The sequence below is a fragment of the Anolis carolinensis genome, chromosome 6, assembly GCF_035594765.1.
Source record: "Anolis carolinensis isolate JA03-04 chromosome 6, rAnoCar3.1.pri, whole genome shotgun sequence".
NCBI classification, from domain to species: Eukaryota; Metazoa; Chordata; class Lepidosauria; order Squamata; family Dactyloidae; genus Anolis; species Anolis carolinensis.
Genome location: NC_085846.1, coordinates 73,673,825 through 73,695,543, shown reverse-complemented (window position 1 = coordinate 73,695,543; position 21,719 = coordinate 73,673,825). Strand labels below are relative to the sequence as shown.

The 21,719-nt window shown below is 39.3% G+C and overlaps 1 protein-coding gene across 4 annotated transcripts in view; it reads left to right on the top strand.

The window, feature by feature from the left end:
* The window catches only part of rbms3 (RNA binding motif single stranded interacting protein 3), a 958,643-nt gene that overhangs the window by 187,399 nt on the left and 749,525 nt on the right, over nucleotides 1-21,719 (top strand). The gene's annotated exons all lie outside the window — the stretch shown is intronic.

The window sequence follows — 21,719 nt, the reverse complement described above, 5'->3', positions numbered from 1 at the left end:
AAGTCACTCTTGTGTCTCCACGATTACTAATGGAGAGCTGGGCATGAATTAATGCAAGTTTGTGTGTGAGAGTGATCAAATGTAGCTTTAAGGTGAATTGATATACAGGAGAATATTGACCTTATTATCAGAATAATGGCAGGCTCTTCAAATAGCAGCTTTTAAAGAAGTTTGGCAAGAAGGGACTGCACTGTTAAAAGAGTTGGGGGAGATATCTTGTAGAGGTGTGCCTTTCATCATTTGGGTTTCAGGGAATTTTGGCAATCTGGCAGCCAAAGGCTTAGCCAGAACAGACCACGTGGCATAGGATCTCTTGTCTACATTGAACTGAATTGGCTGCCACACACTGTTTTCCCCCCATTAGCCTTGCTAGAGCCAATCAGAAGAAGAAAGCAGTTCACGTGTCTTTAAGCAAAGCTGGCCTATATATACTAGGGCAAACTCCTCTATTTTCCTGTGGCATCCTGGTGTTTGCGTGAGAGAGATCATGTTCTAGGTAGCTCCATGTTCTGTCTCAGCGACGTCACTGCTTAGGATCGCTCTTTGAGAATTCCAATCTTTTTCTTTTGCATTATAATTATATCATTAATTTTTAAGTTAATATCTTCCTTACAGTCCTTTGATTCTACTAATCTCACTAGTGATGTGTGGGTGGGCGTGCATTGGGTGGGCTGTGAGTTTTAAAAGGGCAATTTTGTGTTTGTTTAAATATTTTTTACCTTTTTTGTTTTAACTTGATTGAGTATGGGATAGGTTTAGGGAAAAGCGGGATAGCTTGATTCCCTTAAGTCCCCAATGGGAAGAATACTTGTATTATTTCAGTTTCAATTCCTCCCCAGCCCTACCTTCTGGCTTCTCTGTTCTTCACCTGCAGCCTCCTCCCCCCAATATTTAAAAATCACCCAAAAAGCCTTTTTTCTAAATCACATCTTTGACTCTCTGCTATTCCCTCCCCAGCTCTACCTTCTGACTTTGTGTACTCCTGCACTAGTACAGCATCCTTCCTCCCCCTCCCTCAATATTTAAAAATTATCCAAAAAGTCCTTTCTTCTTGTTAGTTCACCTCTTTGATTCTCTCCTATTTTTCTTGTGGCTTCTATGTGTGTGCTTTGCAACCTCCTTCTCACACAAGAAGCCTGAGTCTATTTTGGTTTTGTTTAAAAGATATTTTATTCAAAGAAACTTAAAAAATTTCCTAAAAATTAGTAGTGACCCAAACATACTGAATCTTGGGGGGCTTGCAGTTGTAAATATGTCCTCCAAGTGTGGCCATTTGAGTCCCGATAATCATAAAAATGACAGAAGGAGCCTTGTAAGTTCCCCTGTTGTCGCCAATAGATTGGATCTTCCTGGAATGTAAACAGAACTTCCAGCTGTTGGATCATGGAATAGTATTTTTCCCCTCCCAATGTTGTAAATTTCCTGGTAATCAGAATTGGCATGTGTGTGTGTGTGTGGGGGGGGGGCAGTCAAAACGGGACCAAAATGGTACATTGCTTTTTCTGGGCGATTTTTCTGGTTTGTTTTTAATTCTCTGATTTTATTGCTTGGATTTTAATGTATTTATTATTTATTTTGGGAATCGTTGGAATGTTTTTGGTCAAATGTCTTGTGTTGTTGTTTTCGGGCTTGTCCCTGTTGTGAGCCGCCCCGAGTCCCTTCGGGGAGATGGGGCGGGATATAAAAATAAAGTTTATTAAATGACCGTTCCATTCCACTTGATAGGATGAAATACTCCATCACATTTCAGGCAATGAATAGTTTAGTGGTTCCAGGACAGTCCATATGGGACATAGTGCTCTCCAATAAAATTAGGAAGAACAGACAGTGGATGTCACCCCAGCAGTCTGAAGCAGTTGCCTCACTTTGTCTCTTGGGAGGGCCAGCACTATAAGAGATATGAGGTAGTAGTAGTAGTAGTAGTAGTAGTAGTTGCTGCTGCTGTTTCATGCCTTTAACTTATTTCCGACTTATGATGACCCTTAGGTGAACCTATAATGTGGTTTTCTAGGACTGAAAATGTGGTTGTGCTGGCCAGGATTCTGGAATCCAATAACATCTTGTGGACTGGATTATTCTTGCTCTTGCTGTGCTGTGGAATCTTTAGGGAGCTTCATTTCCAGACTTGAGGACGACTTAAAGCAAAGAGTTATTGGATAGTTTATGTATGTAGGATGAAAATGCTACCCGCCCCCACATCTATAAGAAACCAAGATATTTTCTGGTCACCTCCATGAGAATTTCCTCATATGTATGATCAATTTTTGCACAAATTTGTGAAAGCAATTTCTGTGCAGTTGTCTGCACTCCCCTGTTGCATGAACATTTACAGATTAGAAATGTGGAAATGATCATTCATATCTTTTTCATCAGTCAAGGCATCTCTCTGTGTTTGTGTGCTTTGATTGACAAAGGTGAAAGTGAGTGTTTATGTGCAGAGATTTCTTGCACACATCACAGAAACGTTGCAGAAGAAAAACCTCCACTTGTCTTGTTCTTGCACGGAAGGTGAGAACTGTCACAGAGCCTGGCAATTCTTTAACAATTGGCTTGATATGTCAAAACAACCTCTCTCATCATACATTATTTTTGCAAATATTTTTACATACCTGGCTGCTATCACAATAGGCTTCCTTGATTTACCTGGCAAATCCAGACAGCTAGCTTCGGGCTACTATTTTTATTCCTCAAATGTAACAACCAGGGGATTTTGATCAATCTTCTGCTTCCTAATCATTATAAGGAGGGGAAAAACCTTTCTCAAAGATAAAAGAAGTGCAATATTCTCAATACTGAAGATATAATAGGAATAGTAACAACCAGAAAGGTGAGAGCTCTTTGCATCTGGAAACAAAAAAGAATTGATGTTGCATGTCCTCATTCCTAAGCTATTTCTAAATGTTCAACTGAAGTTTTAAGTTATTGTTATGCTAGAAATTTGGAGTCTAAAGGAAATTTTCATTTGGGTTAGTAGAATTCTTAGGGGTAATGCCCTTACTGTGCTCGCTCTGTAGCTTCACCATGGCTCTGTTTCTGAATATATACCGTTATGTTGTATAACCTGTATCATTATTAGAAGAAGATGAAGAGCCCATTTCATTCTACACAGGAAGCCCATTATTTCTCTGTTTCCCTGAAATCTTTTTAAGAATAGCTTCATCCTGAGGGACACAGATAATCCTATGCAACTCAAAAACAGAGGAAAGCTCCAAGCCTGGTTATCATCATATGAAAGGAATTCTCCAACTATAAGCTCACTCTTCTGCTCTTCTCTGAAGCCAGGTAATAGGTCCCATACTGTCTGAATTTACTGCCACTAAAATATTTCATTTCACCTACTGATTTGTGTGTTCCTTCTGAATGGACAGACAATCTAGGTGTTTCCTGTTTGGGACTCCTTAGCGGTGGATCGGTGCTTAAGAGGCAAATCCATATGGATCAGCTAGACTGAGGCTTAGGCACTAGTCCCAGTGGAAATGCAGTTTTCAAGAGAGCTCAGGCAGCTTTCAAATCAATTCTCCTGTACTGGAAACAGTAAAGTGTCCATTATTTCATAGATCCCATCTGTTAACAGCACATTAAAATAGAAAAGACATAAAAGAGATGATTCTGGTTTTCATAGGAGGATAAACTATTGAATTGGCATTCTGGCATGCTTCCCAAATCTATAGCTGGGTTAGGGAAGATAAAGGGAAACAGAACTATATCAGGATCTACTCCAGGATTGACAATTCTCCTTCTCACCCCAGATTTCTGTGACTTTAATAGCTTCTTTTAGTGAAAAATGGGCAGCATTCTTTACATCATAAAGGCAAAGGATTATGGAGCAGGATGAGGTTAGAGTGGGAATATCCCTTGCTAAATTTCTCTAATATGCAGTTGCTCTAAGTATAGCAGCTCTCTTGGGCAATCTAAAAAGTTAATACTTTTAGAAGGTATTCTGTTAATTGGTTGGAGGGATAATGTGTGAAAAGAAGAAATTGGTCCAAATATCAAAATTTAATAATAATAATAATAATAATAATAATAATAATAATTATTATTATTATTATTATTATTATTATATCGTGCCCCATTTCCCCAAAGTGACTCAGGGCAGCTTACATGGGGATCAAGCCCTAAAAACACAATGATAAATAGCATAAAATTACATTCCAAAATTAATACATAAAATATATAAAAATATCGAACATCATAATTCAATAATCCAACAACTGACCAGTGCCGTGGACATATTCAAATTTGGGGCGGGGGATAAAATCTGTGTATAGTAGGAATAAAGGCCATTGGTAAAGAGAAGCATAAATCAGTGCAACGCTATAGGTGAGGTAGAGATGTGCCAATTTAATCGAAATCACATTGAAATATCCAGGTTTTCAAGTTTTTCCAGAAAGAGTCCAATGTGGGGATTAATCTAATTTCTTTGGGGAGGGAGTTCCAGAGCCAAGCGGCCACCACTGAGAAGGCCCGTTCCCTCGTCCCCGCCAATCGTGTAATGTATCCACTGATTTCTATTTAGAGTTTCCAACATCACACTAATAAAATTTCTAATACACATCTAAATAAGGTCTCAAGATTTGTAGAAGTACAAAAGAGACCCAGAAAAAGTAGGCATGACATGGTTTCTTAAAATAGTAGGAGGACAAAATGGTGGGGGTGGAGGGGAATAGAGGTTGAAATATATTTATTAATCCTAACTAGATACATTAAATTAATTGCTGAATGACAAATTGGCATTTATGTCAATCCCATTAATTCATTGGGTTTACTCTAATAGTTACTGTCTTGCTGGATTTAGATTCAAGTTTTGCAAAGCAGAGTATGTCTGGTTTGAATACTGAAAAAGAATTCTACCTAAAGCAGCATTATACATTCATATTTTCCCTCGCTAATGGGAATACATACACTCATTTTCATGGTAATAGATTTGCAGTCCAGTCTTGTATACAGCTTGGGACATCTAAACTCACTACAATCAGAATTGCATATTGCTGTTTGTCACATTGTCGTGTGGCGCAATCCACTTTTCTTAGCAGTTACAGCAATACACTGAAGGATACATGAGGTGTTTTCCTTGTGAAGCAAAACGGTTAACATGATGCAAGCTACAAAACACTTATGAAATATTTATATTGTGTCACATGCTTTTTGGCAGATATATGCTCAATATATGGACTATGACAGTGGTTCTATTATTTTATAATATAAAGCTTCTTTTCTAGGCAAAGGGGCTAAATTTATGACAAGCAATGCATGGAAGTAGTTTTGTCTTTCCCTGTGTACTAGTTGTAATTCTAAGTGCAAAGGGTGTGATCATGTGGAGGTTTTTAGACTGCAAGGCTCATCATTCAATATTGCTGGTTAGGCAGGGCTTGCAGTTCCAGAGCATCTGGGGAGCTACACGATTCCCATTCCTGCTATATATTCTCGTCCTTGGCAAGATGTCAATTGAACCTGAGTGGAACCTATATGCTTTTATATTGGCTCATAATAATTCTGCAGTGATGGGGAGGATGCTGCATTGACGAGATGGTGATAACTTTCATGTGGAATGAAGTAGTAATTTTCCAGACACCATTTAATCTTGGAAACTAATTAGATTCAGGCCTGATCAGTGCTTTGACATGGCACCTAAAGAATATCCAGTATTAGATGCTATATTATACTGTGAATAATAGAATCCTAGAGTTGGAAGAGACCTCGTGGGCCATCCAGTCCAACCCCCTGGCAAGGAGCAGGAAAATCACTTTCAAAGCACCTCCGATAGATGGCCATCCAGCCTCTGTTTAAAAGCCTCCAAAAAGGAGCCACCACCACAGTCCAGGGCAAAGAGTTCCACTGCTGAACAACTTTCACATTAGGAAGTTCTTTCTAATATTCAGGTGGAATCCACAAGGACTCCAAGATCTTTTTCACACATAGCGCTGTCGGGCCAGGCATCCCCCATTCTGTATCTTTGCGTTTCATTTTTTCTGACTAAGTGAAGTATCTTGCATTTGTCCCTGTTAAACTTCATTTTGTTAGTTTTGGCCCATCTCTCTAATTTGTTAGGAGCATTTTTAATCCTGTCTTCTGGGGTATTAGCTATTCCTCTCAATTTGGTGTCATCTGCAAACTTGATGATCATGCCTTCTAACCCTTCGTCTAAGTCAGTAATAAAGATGTTTTACAGAAACATCAAGAAACGATTGAGCTAGTGAAGAATCTAGTTTCCCTGAAAATGGTATTACAACAGCTGAGGCACTACAAGAAAAAAAAAATCTCTTCTTGCTTTGCAGCTACTGTAGTTTGTACCCCCTTCATCAAGATCAATTTTAATTTTTTTAAAAATGAGAGCCAACCAAAATATCTGCTCAATACATATTCATACCCTTCCAATCTCTTACTTTTCTTACTTCCTCTCTAAGTGGGGGAAAAATGTGTATTTTGGAAGTGACAAAAGGCATCTTATGTTATAGGTACAGATGCCAACTGAGTACACAAATAATTTTTATCATAATACTGGTGGCCAGATGGTGTCATATATTACCTTGTACAGCAGAATAGTTGACAGAAGTAGATAGAAATATGGTCCTCCGGATTATGTTGAGCTACAACTTAGAGCAGCACTATGCGTCATAGTCAGTGGTGAGGAATGTTGAGAGTTGTAGTACAAAAGCATAATCCATTCCAAATATCCCAATTTGGCAAGGACAGTCCCACTGCTGTTTTTTAAATACCCTACTTTGTCTTTCCTCCTCTAATGTTACTACTTTGTTCTTAGCTTGTTTAAATTGCTGCAAACTGAGTTCACAAAACTGGTTGCAGTCATTAAGCTCAGCAGCAGATAGAAGATGGGGCAGAATCTCACCTTTACCCATAGGCTCAGGCAAAAGCAAACTGCTACAGCCTTTCTTAGCCTATGTTTTTTTCTCATTCATAATTTTGGCCCTCTTGAGCAATGTTGGGAAATATGCAACAATTGGAAGACCTCACATGTTGTGATTTGGAGATGCATGGTGTAGTGAACCTTACTGGGAATGAAGCCTGGGTAACAGTGAGTGAGGCAGGCCTCCATTTTGTAGAGGAATGCCAGGCAGCCATCTTGAGTATGGTTAGAAATAGGGAGGAGCTTAGAGAGAGAATCCTAGGATTGGCCAGAGCAGATGGGAGGAGCCAAGTTTTAGAGTGCAGAGGGGGAAAAAAGAGTTCCAAGGGAGTTCGGTTTTGGGTTCTGGAGAAGAAAGAGCAGTTGGAGTTTTGGTTGTGTGTGAGAGAACTGAGAACTGTGAAACTGACAGGATAGGTCAGGCAGTTTGGATCTCTTGGGGGAGATAATTCAAGAGATCGATTCTCACTACTGTTTAATAGAAGGACTCTAGGTTAGAGTTAGTTAACAACCCAGGGGGCTATCTAGAGTAGGTTAGTTGAACTCGTGACTATTCTCAGCAAATAGAGCGAGGGTTTCTGTGACCAATAGATAGTTTGGTTTGATTGGAACTGTTTGAAACTAAGTGAAGTAATCTGAAACGTACAACTAAGTTAAGCTGAAGAACTTCTGTAACCGTTTATGCTTATATACCTCTCTGAAGTAATTATTTGCCTGTTTTAAGAAAATAAATTTTTATTCTATTTTCAACTTTCAAAAGCCTCAGCAGTATATCTTTTTATTAAGAAGCCTTTATAATAGTTCCAGCAATACAACAATTAAATACCACAGAAAAGCCTCATAATAAACATCAGTTTGGGAACAAGGAAGTGGAAACAGTGTGGGCAGGGAATGGGATAAACTTATCTCAAGTACATTTAACAACAAAAATCCTAAAAACATTTTAGGTTGGTGGCAGCTACCATTTTAAAAGAAAATTTTAAATCAAACTGACATTTCTTGCCTCTCACATAAGGGTGCTTGCGTGTGTGAAGTGTGTAGAGTGAGGGATGACTGTTATACATGGCTATTCATGTCACACAACCAGCATAGAATGGCAAGGGGCTGCCCTTTCCCCCCTGTGCCCCTTTCACACCCACCTCATATTTTCTTTTTTTTTGTCTTGTGTGAAAAGGCTGAGTCTATCTCTTAGAATCATACTAAAGCAGCTTTTCACATTCCTGTAGCAAACTTTCTGCATTTTAGCAAACTTGAAACAAAGCATTCCATGGTGACAGCACATCTCATTGTAAGACAGGCCTGTATTTTGGCTTAAAATTGTCACTGTCCAAAACTGATGCATGCGACTTCTGACTGATATATTGCTTCGGGAAATATTGATGTGATGTGAGGCAAAGAGCCTGTGCCCCAGGCAGTCTGCCCTGTATTTTCCTTTCTTTGCCTGTTGCTGTTTTTATGTCAGTCCTGTTTTTGTGGCAGCAATTCTGCCATTGCTGAACAGTCAATAACTCCCCAGTTGACTGTATTCTTTCCCCTGCCTGAATGCCTGAGATAATGCAAGAGGTTAACAAGACGTTAGGTTTGCAGGGGATTTGTTTCAGTCTGTGTGGGCCAATCGTGCGCTCTAAAAACTCAGTGCAAAACAACACATATAGAAGAAACTGCTTTTCTCAAATGGTGGCAGTAAATGGAGAACCTCTTGACCTCTTTCTCCTTTTAGTGATTCCTCATCCAGGTCTCTAAAATGCTTTGTCTGGGATCAAAGATAACAGGCTCTTTAAAGCCTGGGAAATTGTTATCATAGCTCAGTTTACAAGCCAGGAAACTGTTGTATCAAGAGTTGCTCCTAGTAGTCTTTTATGGAATTAAACTCGGTTTTATATGCCTAAATGCAGTTGCATTGGAACTTCCTTAGAGTAGACCTGCATATATTTATGTTGAATGTTTGAGAGGGTAAAATGTCAAGATTGACCTCTTCTAATTGATTTTACTTCCATTCTATGTCTTTGGCCCAATCCTTACTGGAATGCACTCATCCCTAAACCTTTACCAAATCAGAATCAGCTCCTGGGCTGGCAAATGTTGCTGTCCTCCTATTTAGCTTCCTCTAATATTTTCCTTTAGTATTGCCAGGTTTTCAAAGAGCAATAAGGAACAAAAAAGTAATAATTCAAAAATGTATGACATCCAAGATTGACAATCAAGTTCATGTTCCAGTCAGCCTAGCCATGTGTTTCTCTCTAAGTCTCCAGTGATAACAAGAACGTCTATGGCACATTGGCTAGAAGTGGTGCATGGTGCAGTATAGGGTGTGTGTACTGTGAAGATGCAAGAGCTCTGGTTTGTGATCATGAAGTGTCTAATGTCATTTTTCTTTCTCTCTTTGGAACAATTCTACATCTGTATACGTGTAGAAATCCTTCACATCTCTCATATTGCAAGGTTCAGATTTGCAAAAAAAAAAAAAAGAAAAAGTACGGTAGGCAAAGTGTTCTTTTAGTGTTTGCTAACAAACAGGGCCTGCTGAATGCGGTGAATGCATCAGAAATCACAGAGAAACTAGGGCTGCATTCTCTTCACCACAGGAACTGGCACATCCAGGCCACGTTTGCCACTAGCGGAGACAGTCTCTATGAAGGACTGGACTGGTTGTCCAATCAGCTCCGAAACCAGAAATGAAGCCCTGAAGATACTACTCTCTTTTGCCTCTTTTCTCCACCCCCTCCTGATTTCCTTTTCCTCTCCTCCTCTTCCTCCACCCTTGGCTTTATTCTGACGTGGTAAACCATGCTACTTTGTGGTATTGAGTGCCAGAAGCTGTTTTCATTTCTCTCTTGACACAGGATGCCCTTCACCATGCTGTACATGTGGCAGATCCAAGCCTGAAAACAGTTTAGGTTTCTTATTTAATGTAAATAGTCCTTGTTTCTGGTACTCCTGTGCAATATTACTTAGCTTTTTGCTGAGAGAGCATGACTTAACTGTTTAGTACTGGGAAAGCGGTTTAAAAATGGGTTTGGAGATGAGCGGCCAGCAACCTGGTTGTATTCTGGAGCTGAACGTGATTGATCCCTCTTGGCTTTATGGAGGCCAGGCTCAGTGGCTCTTTTTGAGCATGGAGGTAGCGGTAATAAAATATTTGTTGGGGGCGGGGAAGAAAAGCTGAAACACTTGAACAAGACTATCCATTAGAAGTTCTGCAATGACTTGAATACCAGCAATTTAATCCTAGAAAGAGCTGCATTCTGGATCTTTCTGTGCTTGGTGACCCCTTTTTGTGTTTTCATGTGAGGCCCTCATAAGGTCAGAGTTCTGTTTAGGATTTAAAAAGATGTTGGCGCCCCAAACAAATGCCATTACCTTCCAGTAACTTCTTAGATTTGGGTTTGATTCTCTTGCACATAGAATGGAAGCCAGATATATCCTGTTTAGTTCCCTATCCCCACTATACACAAACAGAGATCCCTCCCCCCAAATTTAGTTGGCCTTGTGGCAGAATTGGGGTGCGGGCCAATGGGCAAAACAGGGGTCCCTTGCTTTTTAGAGTCCAGGGTGACGTGTTCCAAATTGCTCTGTGTCCACAACCTTGCAGGAGACAGTTTTCAGCTTGTGTACACTATATTCTGTTGTTGTTGTCGCTATTGTGTACTTTTGGGTCAACACTGACATGGTGACCTGATTAGAGGCTTCTTTGGGCAAGATTTATTTGGAAGACATTCTCAGACTGAGAGAGCATGACTTATCCCAAGGTCACCCAGTGGGTTTTCAAGGTCAAGCAGAGACTTGAACCCTGACTTCCCAGAGTCCAGCACTCAAACCACGGCTCCACACAGATTCCTACTATGTTCCTTTACTGAAAATCTTTTGAGTATATGTTCATACTGTGTTTCCCCAAAAATAAGACAGTGTCTTATATTAATTTTTGCTCCCCAAGATGCACTAGGTTTTATTTTCAGGTGATGTCTTATTTTTCCATGAAGAAGAATTCACATTTATTGTTGAACAAAAAATGAACATTTATTATATACTGTACAGTAGTTGTCATCACAAACTGTAAATCCTGTCAAGAATTTCTTGTTACTACCATTATTTTCATATACAACGATCTATGGTACATACATTTACCGATCTGCATGCTCTGGTGTTCTGTTTGACAGGCATGCTTCTAAACAAAAACTTTGCTAGGTCTTACTTTTGGGGGAGGTCTTATATTTAGCAACTCAGCAAAACCTCTACTAGGTCTTATTTTCAGGGGATGCCTTATTTTCAGGGAAACAGGGTAGACATTGCGGTTCACATTACAATATCCTCCTGGAGAGGGAAATAGCTGCAGAGCTGTTGTTGCTGCTTCCTGTACAAATGTTTAATCACAATAGATCTGAGTATATTTCATGAATAAGACTGAAAGCTGAATATGTTTATGAATAACCATAAATATGAGGGAAGCTGAAAGGAGGAAGTTTATCTGAGTGCTTAAGTGCACACATTAAAAAAAAAAGATTCCCCTACAAAGGGAAATGAAGAACAATGAAGAAATAGAGTCCCAGTTAAATTTGAAGTGAATGTATGCATGCCAGAGTGGCAGACACTTCTTCTTCAGGCCTCAATGCTGTTCATTTCAGGTTACATGAAGGGTTCATAATGGGAATGCACAGGCTTTGCATACAGAAGGTTCTGAATTCAATAGCTGGCATTCTTCCTAGGGCTAGCAAAGGTCCTTGTCTGATAATGCAGAATGCCACTTCTAACCAAATGCCTCGCAGATAAGCTGGCCATGGACGTCTTTGTGGAGAGATTTTATTGCAACGTATCTGGGAAGCAGGAGGTAGTACTGATTGGTGTAGGCTTGAAAATCATGCAGCCATGTAGGTATTGTTGGACTGTCCCAGTAATCCAAGTTAGTATATTCAGTGGCGAGGAATGTGGGGAGTTGCCATATGAAGTGCCTCATGACGCAAGTTTCTTGAATTGGATGAACCACTTTCTGTGCTTCTGAAGAGCTCTTGTGAAATCTTGTGGGAGAAAGTTTTTTTAAAAAATTGTACAGTTTTCAGAGACTATTCACAGTTCAGGAATTCTCATATGCTGCATTTGTGTAGAAAAGTGTCTGAGCAAATCTGTCCTGGCACATTGAATTTTAACACAGAATAACTGTAGATTGCTAGACCAGAATTCTTCTTGCTGGGTTGTTGGACACCCAAGATTTTTTTTTCTAGTGGTGTTTGAAATATTTCCAAATATTCCTTCCATTTCTAGCTAGTTGTCCCTCTCTACGAGGAAGAAATTGTATATGCCACACAATTTCTGAGCTACTTAACCCATCCTGATGCTCTCAGGTGTTGTTTAGGATGTTATTTTATTGCAAATGTGAAGTCGGATTGGAAGGCTAATCTAGTCAGTTACAGTATGTGGATTGGAAATGTCTTTATCTCAGTGAACAAACTATCTCTTGACAGATGACAGACCAGGGTGAATTTGCTCAGGATGGTGGTATTGGGGCAGGGAGTATTTAAGCTCGTCTCTCATGCAGTTGCCATACTGAAATTGCCTCCAAAGCCCCTATGAAGAAAAAAACTAGGCATGCCTTTCCAAGGTAATCAATAGTTGACATTGACATTGACCAGATGACATTTTAATTTGGGACAATGGTACAAGGGAAGGAACCATTCCTGAGCCAAGCCTCCCCTCCTAACAGCTGCTTTGACATTGTGAAGACCTTTGGAGATGGCTGAGATATGGAATAAAGTAGTTGCCAGGTAACTATTATATTCTTATGTGATTTCCTCCTCCTTCACTTTGCCTGTGGTCTTCTAATGTCTTAAAATAGACATTAATTTTTAAAATATAAAATAGGTTAGGGCCTCCATGTGATGTAGTATTATTTAAAAAATCAAGAGTTTTGTGCCTGAAAAGGTTTCAGATATAGGTGATATAAAGAGCATGAACAACAAGGGAGATAGACCTATTCTGAACACCTGAATAGGGCTTAACATTCTAGGAAAATCTCCCACCAAAAATACACACAAATTTGTGTGGGAAAGCAGCTTTGATTATTTGTACCCACCATTCACTTGCAGTCTTTTTTAGTGTATGAAACCTGATACATCCAAAAATTGCATTTGGTCCATAAGGAACTTACACATTGTGTTATCATCAACCAAGAATTAATTTGTGAAGACAGCTACTTCATAAACAAAGGTTGCATAGAGTTCAGGCTTTGAGATTTCTGTGAGGTATCTTGAAACAGCTGAAGGTCCTTAAGGATCCATTTTAGGGCTTAGTTCACTCAATAGCTTCATTAGAAATGCTGAAAGTAGGAGTGTATTGATGAGAAATTCTGGCAACTCTAATGTGCGAGACCTCCCTAATATTGAAAAAAAAAAAGATTGGGAAATTATGCAGAATTAATCAGATGACTTCATGAAAGGAAAGAACAAAAATGTAATGAAATTCAGTAGGCAAGGTATATGATCATAATTCTGGGACTTAATAAGCCATTTTTGATTATACATGGGGATTTATCAGCAGGAAATGGCAGAGGAGGAGAGCAATCTGGGGATGCTGATCAATATGAAGATAATATTCCTCTAAGTATTGAAGCTCACGGAGAGTTCCAAATATGAATACATGAGTCAGCTAGCCGTGGAGGTTATTTGGGGTCATAATGATATGGGAAACACAGAGAGTGCCCCGAATTTTAATCATGTTTGATCTTTAAACAAAACCTTTGTTTATGAGCTAGCTGTCTTCACAAATTATCTCCTGGATAATGATAACACAATGTTTTAGTTCCTTGTGGGCCACCGATATGGCACAGTTTCAAAAAGGGTAAATGTAATTCTTGGATGCATTAGTTCACTAGGAAGGTTGAAAATAAATAATTCTATTCTTGAATCATCAAAGCAAAGATCCCACAAATACACAATTGTGGATGCCCATACTAAATGAACATAATGGAAATGTAGTATTCAAAATCTCACCATACAAAAATGAAAGCTAACTAGTGAAAACAATTGAACTTTCAAGTAAACGATCATAAGAAAGAAAGCTTTTGAGCTCATATTTCCTGCAAAAATATCCATTTCACAGCCCCATAAACTGGAAATGGAAAGAAGTAAGTTTGCCCCAGAAATCTATAAACTTCTGAGGTTTACAGTGCATTTTCATGAATAAAATATGCAAACATAATCACCCATATATGTGGAGGGTTAAACTTGCATATAGTTGATAAATGTATCAAAACAAGCTTTTATCTATGAAGAAAGTGCATTAAATGTTGATTTTGTAGCTCAGAAAACTGTCTGACACTACACCAGTCCATTTATTTAGCCCAGTATTGTCAACTATTGGTGCATTTACACAGTAGGATTGATGCAGTTTCATACAACTTTGACTGATATGGCTCTATGCATTGGAATGATGAGAATTACAGTTTTACCAAGTCTTTTGCTTTCTCTGTCAAACACTGCCTCACATAACAACTCCCATTACTCCATAGCATTGAACCATGGCAGTTAAAGTCATTTCAAACTTGATTCTTTCTACAGTACTGATGAACCCTCTGACTGACAGGAAGAGCTCTTCAAGATTTCTTTACCAGAAAATGTCTGGTTTTCTCTATTGGTTTCCTATCCAAACATTAACAAGATCCACCTTGTCTGGCTTCCAAAATGAAATGAGATCAGCTCCGGGCATGATGTTCAATTATGTGCCAAGATGCTAAAAATAGATATAAAATGTATACTTGAGTGAATGCGTACCCAAAGATGCATTGATTCCTGTATGGGAAAAGTCTTTCAACCCAATATGGAATTGGGACAGGACAAGAATGTTAATGGGAATTTGGAAAGCACAGCAAAAAGCTAAACTGACTGATTTTCACATCCCTAATAAGGATTGTGCTGCAAAGTTTATGAAAGCTGACTTTATCAGCACTGTGTGTTGTTCTAAACCAAACCTGTTGCTGGCCACAAAAAGCACAAGGCACTGTTTCCATGTTTAGAGTTTGACCAAATGTATGCCTTTGTTTACATGGTTGACTACGCCTGGGTCTGTCTTTCTCTTTTTGCGCTAATGAATACAGATGTGCTCCTGAAGCTCCCCATCTGGTTTTGTGCATTAAATGTGCAAGCACAGATGTTTAAATCAAATATTGATAAATACTGTATGGAATACAAAGGCTTCTCTTGTAAGCAAAACTTGTGTAGGTGCAGAGCTTGTGATGCATCCTTCAGTGTTCTGGCTTTTTCATCTATTTGCCTCATCACTTGGAGGTCAGTAGGTTGTAGGATAAAAACCCTTAGCTTAAATTTAACAATTTTTCATCTTTTTTTCAAGGTTATGAATATATTCTTTTTCGAAAATTATATTTTTTAATCAAGATCCGAACAGTGCCTACAATAATTGCTCCCCATTATACTATTTCCCCCCTTTCACCCCTTCTGTTGCAGTCTTTGGGTTGAAGACATTCATATACAACCTTCCCAGTAAAACATTCACCCATTCTTCCCTCTAGCACAAGAATACCATCTAAAAATTACAAGCAAAAATTCTAAAAAAGCCCAAATTATTTAAAATGCTTTCCCTTCTTCCCGCAAAGTTCAAAGATAGTTCCCTTTCCTTAACAAAGTTCTTCTCTATTTCTTCCCTATTCATCATTGCCAATGTATCCATATTCCTCATTCCAAAAACTTTCACTATCAATTTTCTTTTTTTACTTTTCTTTTTTCTCCTTCATCTCTAGCCCCTGTCCCTTTATCTTCTTCCCCTCCCTTCTCTAACATTACATCCTCCTTTCTTCTTGCATCTAGTGATTTTTCTAGTTCAAATTAGTTTCTTTAGCAAAACTCCCTGGTCTTCATTACCGAGGGTGCTTCCAAACAGGCATTTCTCCTGGGAACATTTAAAAAACACAAACCAGGGTTTTCCTTGTTTGTGGCGAATTAATTCGTGTTTTTCAGGAACATCATCTAGACAGCCCCCTTTTTATTGTGAGAAGTGCTGCATTAAAGGGGTTGTCTGGATGCACTCTCAGTCTGGTACATATTGTCTCTCTGTAAAGTATGAAGATGATATATCTCCATACACTTGGTCTCAATCCTCATCCAGGTCCATCTCCCCCCACTCCCATGTAACTCACCAAAGTGCTAATCTTCTATTTATGTATATTTTCATTTGTTTCATCTTTATGCCACCAAATTCCAAGCCTAGCATTTTTTCTCTTGCTTCCACTAGTGTAATTAAATCCACTGCATGTTCTGTTATTTTCTGTTTCTTCAAAATGTTCTTCCAGCATTGCTGTTTTCTCCAGCAGCTCTTGGACTTGATACACGATTGTCTTCATATCGATTCTCATCTGGGTAAATTATTGTCCCACTTTTTCAATTCTGCTATCATTTCATCTTTAATTCCTATGAAGAACTGCTTGAACTGATCTCTCATTGCTGGATCTACACTGCCACAAAAACCAGATTATCAAATCAGATAATCCAGATGATTTGCTTTGAACTAGATTATATGAGTCTATATTGCCATATAATCCAGTTCAAAGCAGATAATCTGGATTTTATATGGCAGTGTAGGTTATATATTCCAGATTATCTGGCAGTGTAGACTCGTATAATCCAGTTCAAACCAGATAATCTGGGATCAGATCCTGTAATATAGGGTAGTATAGATCCAGCCATAGAATGGGCCTGAATGTGTTATCAGCGTGAATCAACATAGCCAATGATAAGTGAGGGCTCCAAGGAATTGCAGTTTAGCAATGTTTGATGCATATTCTTGCATGTTGATGGATAGATTTTATGTAGAATAAGTACTATTCAAATGCGTTACAGGCTGAGTAGTCGTTATCCAAAATGCTTGGGACCAGAAGTGTTTTGGATTTCGGATTATTTTGGATTTTACAGTATTTGACCTTTATTTGATTATACATACAAAACATGGTATCTCGGCAGTGGGACCTTGGTTTAAACATAACATTCATTTATCTTTCATACACACCTTATATCTATAAGTTTGTGCACACTGAACCATGAGAAAGCAAAAGTGTCATTATCTCAGCCAACCATATGGATGATTTTGGAATATTTTGAATCTTCGAATTCCCAGATAAGGGATACTTAACCTTTATTTGAATATTTAGTTCTGCAACTAGTTCTGCTGAGAAAACATGGGACTGTTGTAATCTTCTATTCCTAGTTTAGTCTCTCTTTCTAAAAGGTCCATCTCACAAGCTCAGAAAAATGGGATCTCCCCCGCCCGCTGCTTGAACCTTGGTGTTGTTTGTTTTGTAATAAGCTAGAGAAGCTTATGAACTGCTTGGGGGCAAGAAGATGAAGTTTGATGTGGGTTTAGCCTTTATATGGGAGGTCTTTCTGTGAAAATTGGATAGGACTTAAGAGATGGATTGAAAACAGTAGTCTGTGGGAAAGAGGAACAAATGCTTTCCGCCCCTGACAGATACTAAATTATTTTCATAATAAGATGACCCAGATATATATATATATATATATATATATATATATATATATATATATTCCCCAAATGAATATTTTCAAACTCAGTCCTATGTATGTATATTTACTCATAGGTTGAGTTCACTGGAACTTAAACCTAGTTGACTATGTTGTGACTGGGGCAATAGGTACCTAGACTGTAAAATCATCTCACGGGGAAAAATACAATCTGTTTCTTTTGCTGGCAGCATCTCTTCTGGGTTTTTTCTCCCTATCTGGAAAACCATAGTATGTAGTTTCCTGAGACTTTAACTGGAACCCTGAGGTCTAGTAACCCATATTCCTGAACATTGCTAGGTAGGTTAGGTTAATAGCGACCTGAGACAAGGATAGTCAGTCTTAATTCAGTTCAGTCTTCCCAAATATAAAGAAAACATGGTATAATCTAAGAACTTGTGGTTCTTCCCAAACACATAGAAAACATGATATGCTCCAACAACTTGTGGTTCCATTTTCATGGTGGCTTTCAAACCCAACTCTCTTTGCATATACTCTGTACATTTAATGCAGCTTGACACCAACTATCTGTTAATGTTATGGAATCTGGGTATTTGTAGTTTGTGTTGAGGCACCAGTCCTCTTTGGCGGAAAGGACTAAAGATCTTGTAAACACAAGCCATGGCAATTAAAGTGGTGTCAAACTGCAATCATTCTGCAGTGTAGATACAACCTCTGTCTACATCTTGCTTTGTTTAGTGGTTTATTGAATGAGAGAGTAACATTAAGCTAAGACATATACTGACTTTGTTGTTAAGATAGAATCATAGAGTTGGAAGAGACTGCAAGGGCTATCCAACCCAGCCCCCTTGACATGCAGGGACATACAATCAAAGCACTCCTGACAGATAGCCTTCTAGTCTCTGTTTAAGATCCTCCAGAGAATGAGACTCCACCACACTCCCAGGCAGCTCATTGCACTGTCAAAAAACCTCTTACCACTTATTAGTGGCACTTATAGCAAGCATCATGTATTCAATATAATAGGCTTTTTTTCAGCATACACATGCTGTACATGTCTACAAATGTATTGGCATTCTGACATTATTTCCTTTGGACTGAAGAGCTGAAGTTAAGGGTACTTTGGTTTCTACTACCAGTTAGAAGACCTAGTACCGTCTGGCAGTTATATGACATGCCTTCCAGAAAATAGGTCACAGCAAGGGGGAGAGTGGTCCAATTTATCAGCTGCTGTTCCAATGCTGTCTTGGGTCCAATGCCAGGAGAAAGGTGGAAAATAAAATAAAAGCAATGCTTGCTTTCCTTTCCCCTCACAATCATTTTTTTAAATTATCATTATGGCTCTCAGATCATGCGCCTCCAGGATGGGGTTGTTCTATCTTTCAATAAAACTATTGCTTTAAGCATTTTCTTCTGTACAGAGCTTAGAATATTTTCGGTACATTATTAAATAACTCCAAAATATTGCTCAAAACACTTCAAGTGGCATATAAACATTCCATTCTGGACCTCAAAGCATCTCTTAAAATTGCGATAGTTTCCCTATAGGTTATATACACAACTAGAGGCCCTTATTCCTGTATGTCACAGGAATGCAATGAATACAGAATTGGTTTTACATTTTACAATGTGCAGCTCCAAGGGATTATAGAATTCATATAGTAGGAACCTTGCTAAATTGAACCAGAATAACTCTAGTTGGACTACAACTCCCCAAATTCTGTGAAGTGGTGCAGAACTCTTGGTAGGTGTAGGAACAAATTCTATCCAATACTTTGGTATGGAAAATTTCAATTTTTTGTGTTTAGCATTATTATGGCAGGAGAGGCACAGGAAATCCAATCATTTATGCTTTAAAGGGCACTTTCTATAACACTGGCAAATATTAGGAATATACAACATAATGCTCAAAACAGTATCAATATCTTGAATTTTCTAAGGCACGTATTTTACATTTGCAAGGAAAGATATCCATGAAATACATGCATAGACTGCAGAAAACGTAGCATTGTAAAACATTAAGGCTTTAAAATTCTCAATGGGATTACGTTGTCTTCATAAAAATGCTGCAAGCATAAAGAGACTAATTCCAGCTTTAAATTAAGTAGTTTGGGGAGCATGCTCTGATATTAAATGGCATAAGCATATGAGTCATTTCTAGGATGTTTTCCCACAAAATGGGAAACTGGAATTGTCTTGAATGCAGAAATCTGAAGTCTACTAGTATCTCATAGTATGGATGGACCAAAGATCGTCATTGTAGCCATTGTTTTTATTTGCACAATAAAAGAGGAAGAGAGGAAATTTCCATTTTTAAATTGAGCTTTTAAATGTTCCTAGTTTCTTAGGATTTTTTTTCTTGCCTGGGGGTAATATTACTGTTATCACCTGCCATTAGACAGTGTTATATTTAAAAGTTTGTACAGTAATACCTTTATATATGAGTTTAATTTGTTGTGTGACCAAGCTCGTACAGTAGAGTCTCACTTATCCAAGTTAAACGGGTCGGCAGAAGCTTGGATAAGCGAATATCTTGGATTATAAGGACTGATCAAGGAAAAGCCTATTAAACATCAAATTAGGTTATGATTTTACAAATTAAGCACCAAAACTTCATGTTATACAACAAATTTGACAGAAAAAGTAGTTCAATACGCAGTAATGTTATGTTGTAATTACTGTATTTACGAATTTAGCACCAAAATATCATAAACATTGACTACAAAAATGGCTTGGATTATCCAGAGGCTTGGATAAGCGAGGCTTGGATAAGTGAGACTCTACTGTAACTCAATTTGCTCATATGTCAAATCAAATTTCCCCTTTGAAATGAATGAAAAAGCTATTAATCTGTTCTAGCTCCCCAAAAACCATACCATTTTTTTTCAAGATCAGGGAGCTCACCGAGGAGAGATAGGAAGGTCTCATCCTCCACTTCCTTCCTTCCAAAAGTCTCTCAAGAGAGACCCACAACCAGCTCATCAAAGCCTCCATATCCACCCACCAAACCAAACAAAGTGCGGCCTGTGGAAGTGAAACACTGCTCACAATAGCCCACCCGTTTTCCCTCTCCCTCCTTCCCTCCCTTTCTCATCCTTTTCTCCCCTTCTCTCTCTCTCCCCCTTTCCAATCCTCCATTTTCCTCTTATCCTGTCCCCCCAGTGGCGGCAGCTGTGGCAGCAGCTGTGGCAGCAGTATTTTTGTTGTTGTTCCTCTCTGGAGGTGGCAGCAGTGGAGGAGGAGGGAGCAGTGGTTGCAGGGCTGTTCTATTATTGATGTTGCTGTGGAGGCAGCTGCTAGGTCCAAGGAAGTTGAGGAGTTAATGGTAGAGGCAGCGGAGGCCTGGACACTTGCTGGCATCTCCTGTTGGGAGTTCGCACCAAGTTCATTTGTCACCTGGATGGAGGAAGAGAGGGTCGCTTTTCTGGAAACTGGAACTGTTTGGGAAGGGGGTGAGGGGGGAGAGAGAGGAGGAAGACTCCCTGCTCCTTCACCAGCCCAAGAGAGCTCACTGAGAAGGAAAGGAAGGCCTCCTCTCTCTTCCTTCCGTCCTTCCTTCCTTCCTTCCTTCTTCTCATCCGCCACTCCCTCCCTCTCTCCTTCTCAGTGTCGGTTGATTAAGGGGATGCTTGTGCCACCATTACCACCTTGCATACACACGCTTGCCCTGCTTGTGGTCATGCACACACTCCCATTCCCACCCCTCCCCAGTCCCCCAAATGCTGTCACCCGTTGTTGTGAGGAGGTGGAGAAAAAATGAAGGGAGGGAAAGAGAGAGAAAAGAGTGGTGGGAGGATTTGGGAGAGACTTGTGAGAGGGGAGACAGTGGAGGACAAAGAGATGTCTTAGCTATGGTATATGTCTTTTATTTCTTTTCTTCTGTTTCTTTCTTTTTCTTCCTGTTTATTATTTGGATGACTATTGCTTTGTAAATTAGCTTGCTCATGTTAAGAATTTAAAAATTAGACTTATCTATGTGCCTGGTGGCACAGTGTATTAAAGCGCTGAGCTGCTGAACTTGCGGACCAAAAGGTGTCAGGTTCAAATCCCGGGGGCGGAATGAGCACCCGCTGTTAGCCCCAGCTCCTGCCAACCTAGCAGTTCGAAAACATGCAAATGTGAGTAGATCAATAGGTACCGCTCCGGCGGGAAGGTAACGGCACTCCATGCAGTCATGGCGGCCACATGACCTTGGAGGTGTCTACAGACAACGCCGGCTCTTCGGCTTAGAAATGGAGATGAGCACCAACCCCCAGAGTCGGTCACGACTGGACTTAACGTCAGGGGAAAACCTTTACCTAACCTTTACCTATGTGCCTATTCCTGTATCCCATTGCACTGTGAATATATTCTATCTAATGAAACTGCAAGGA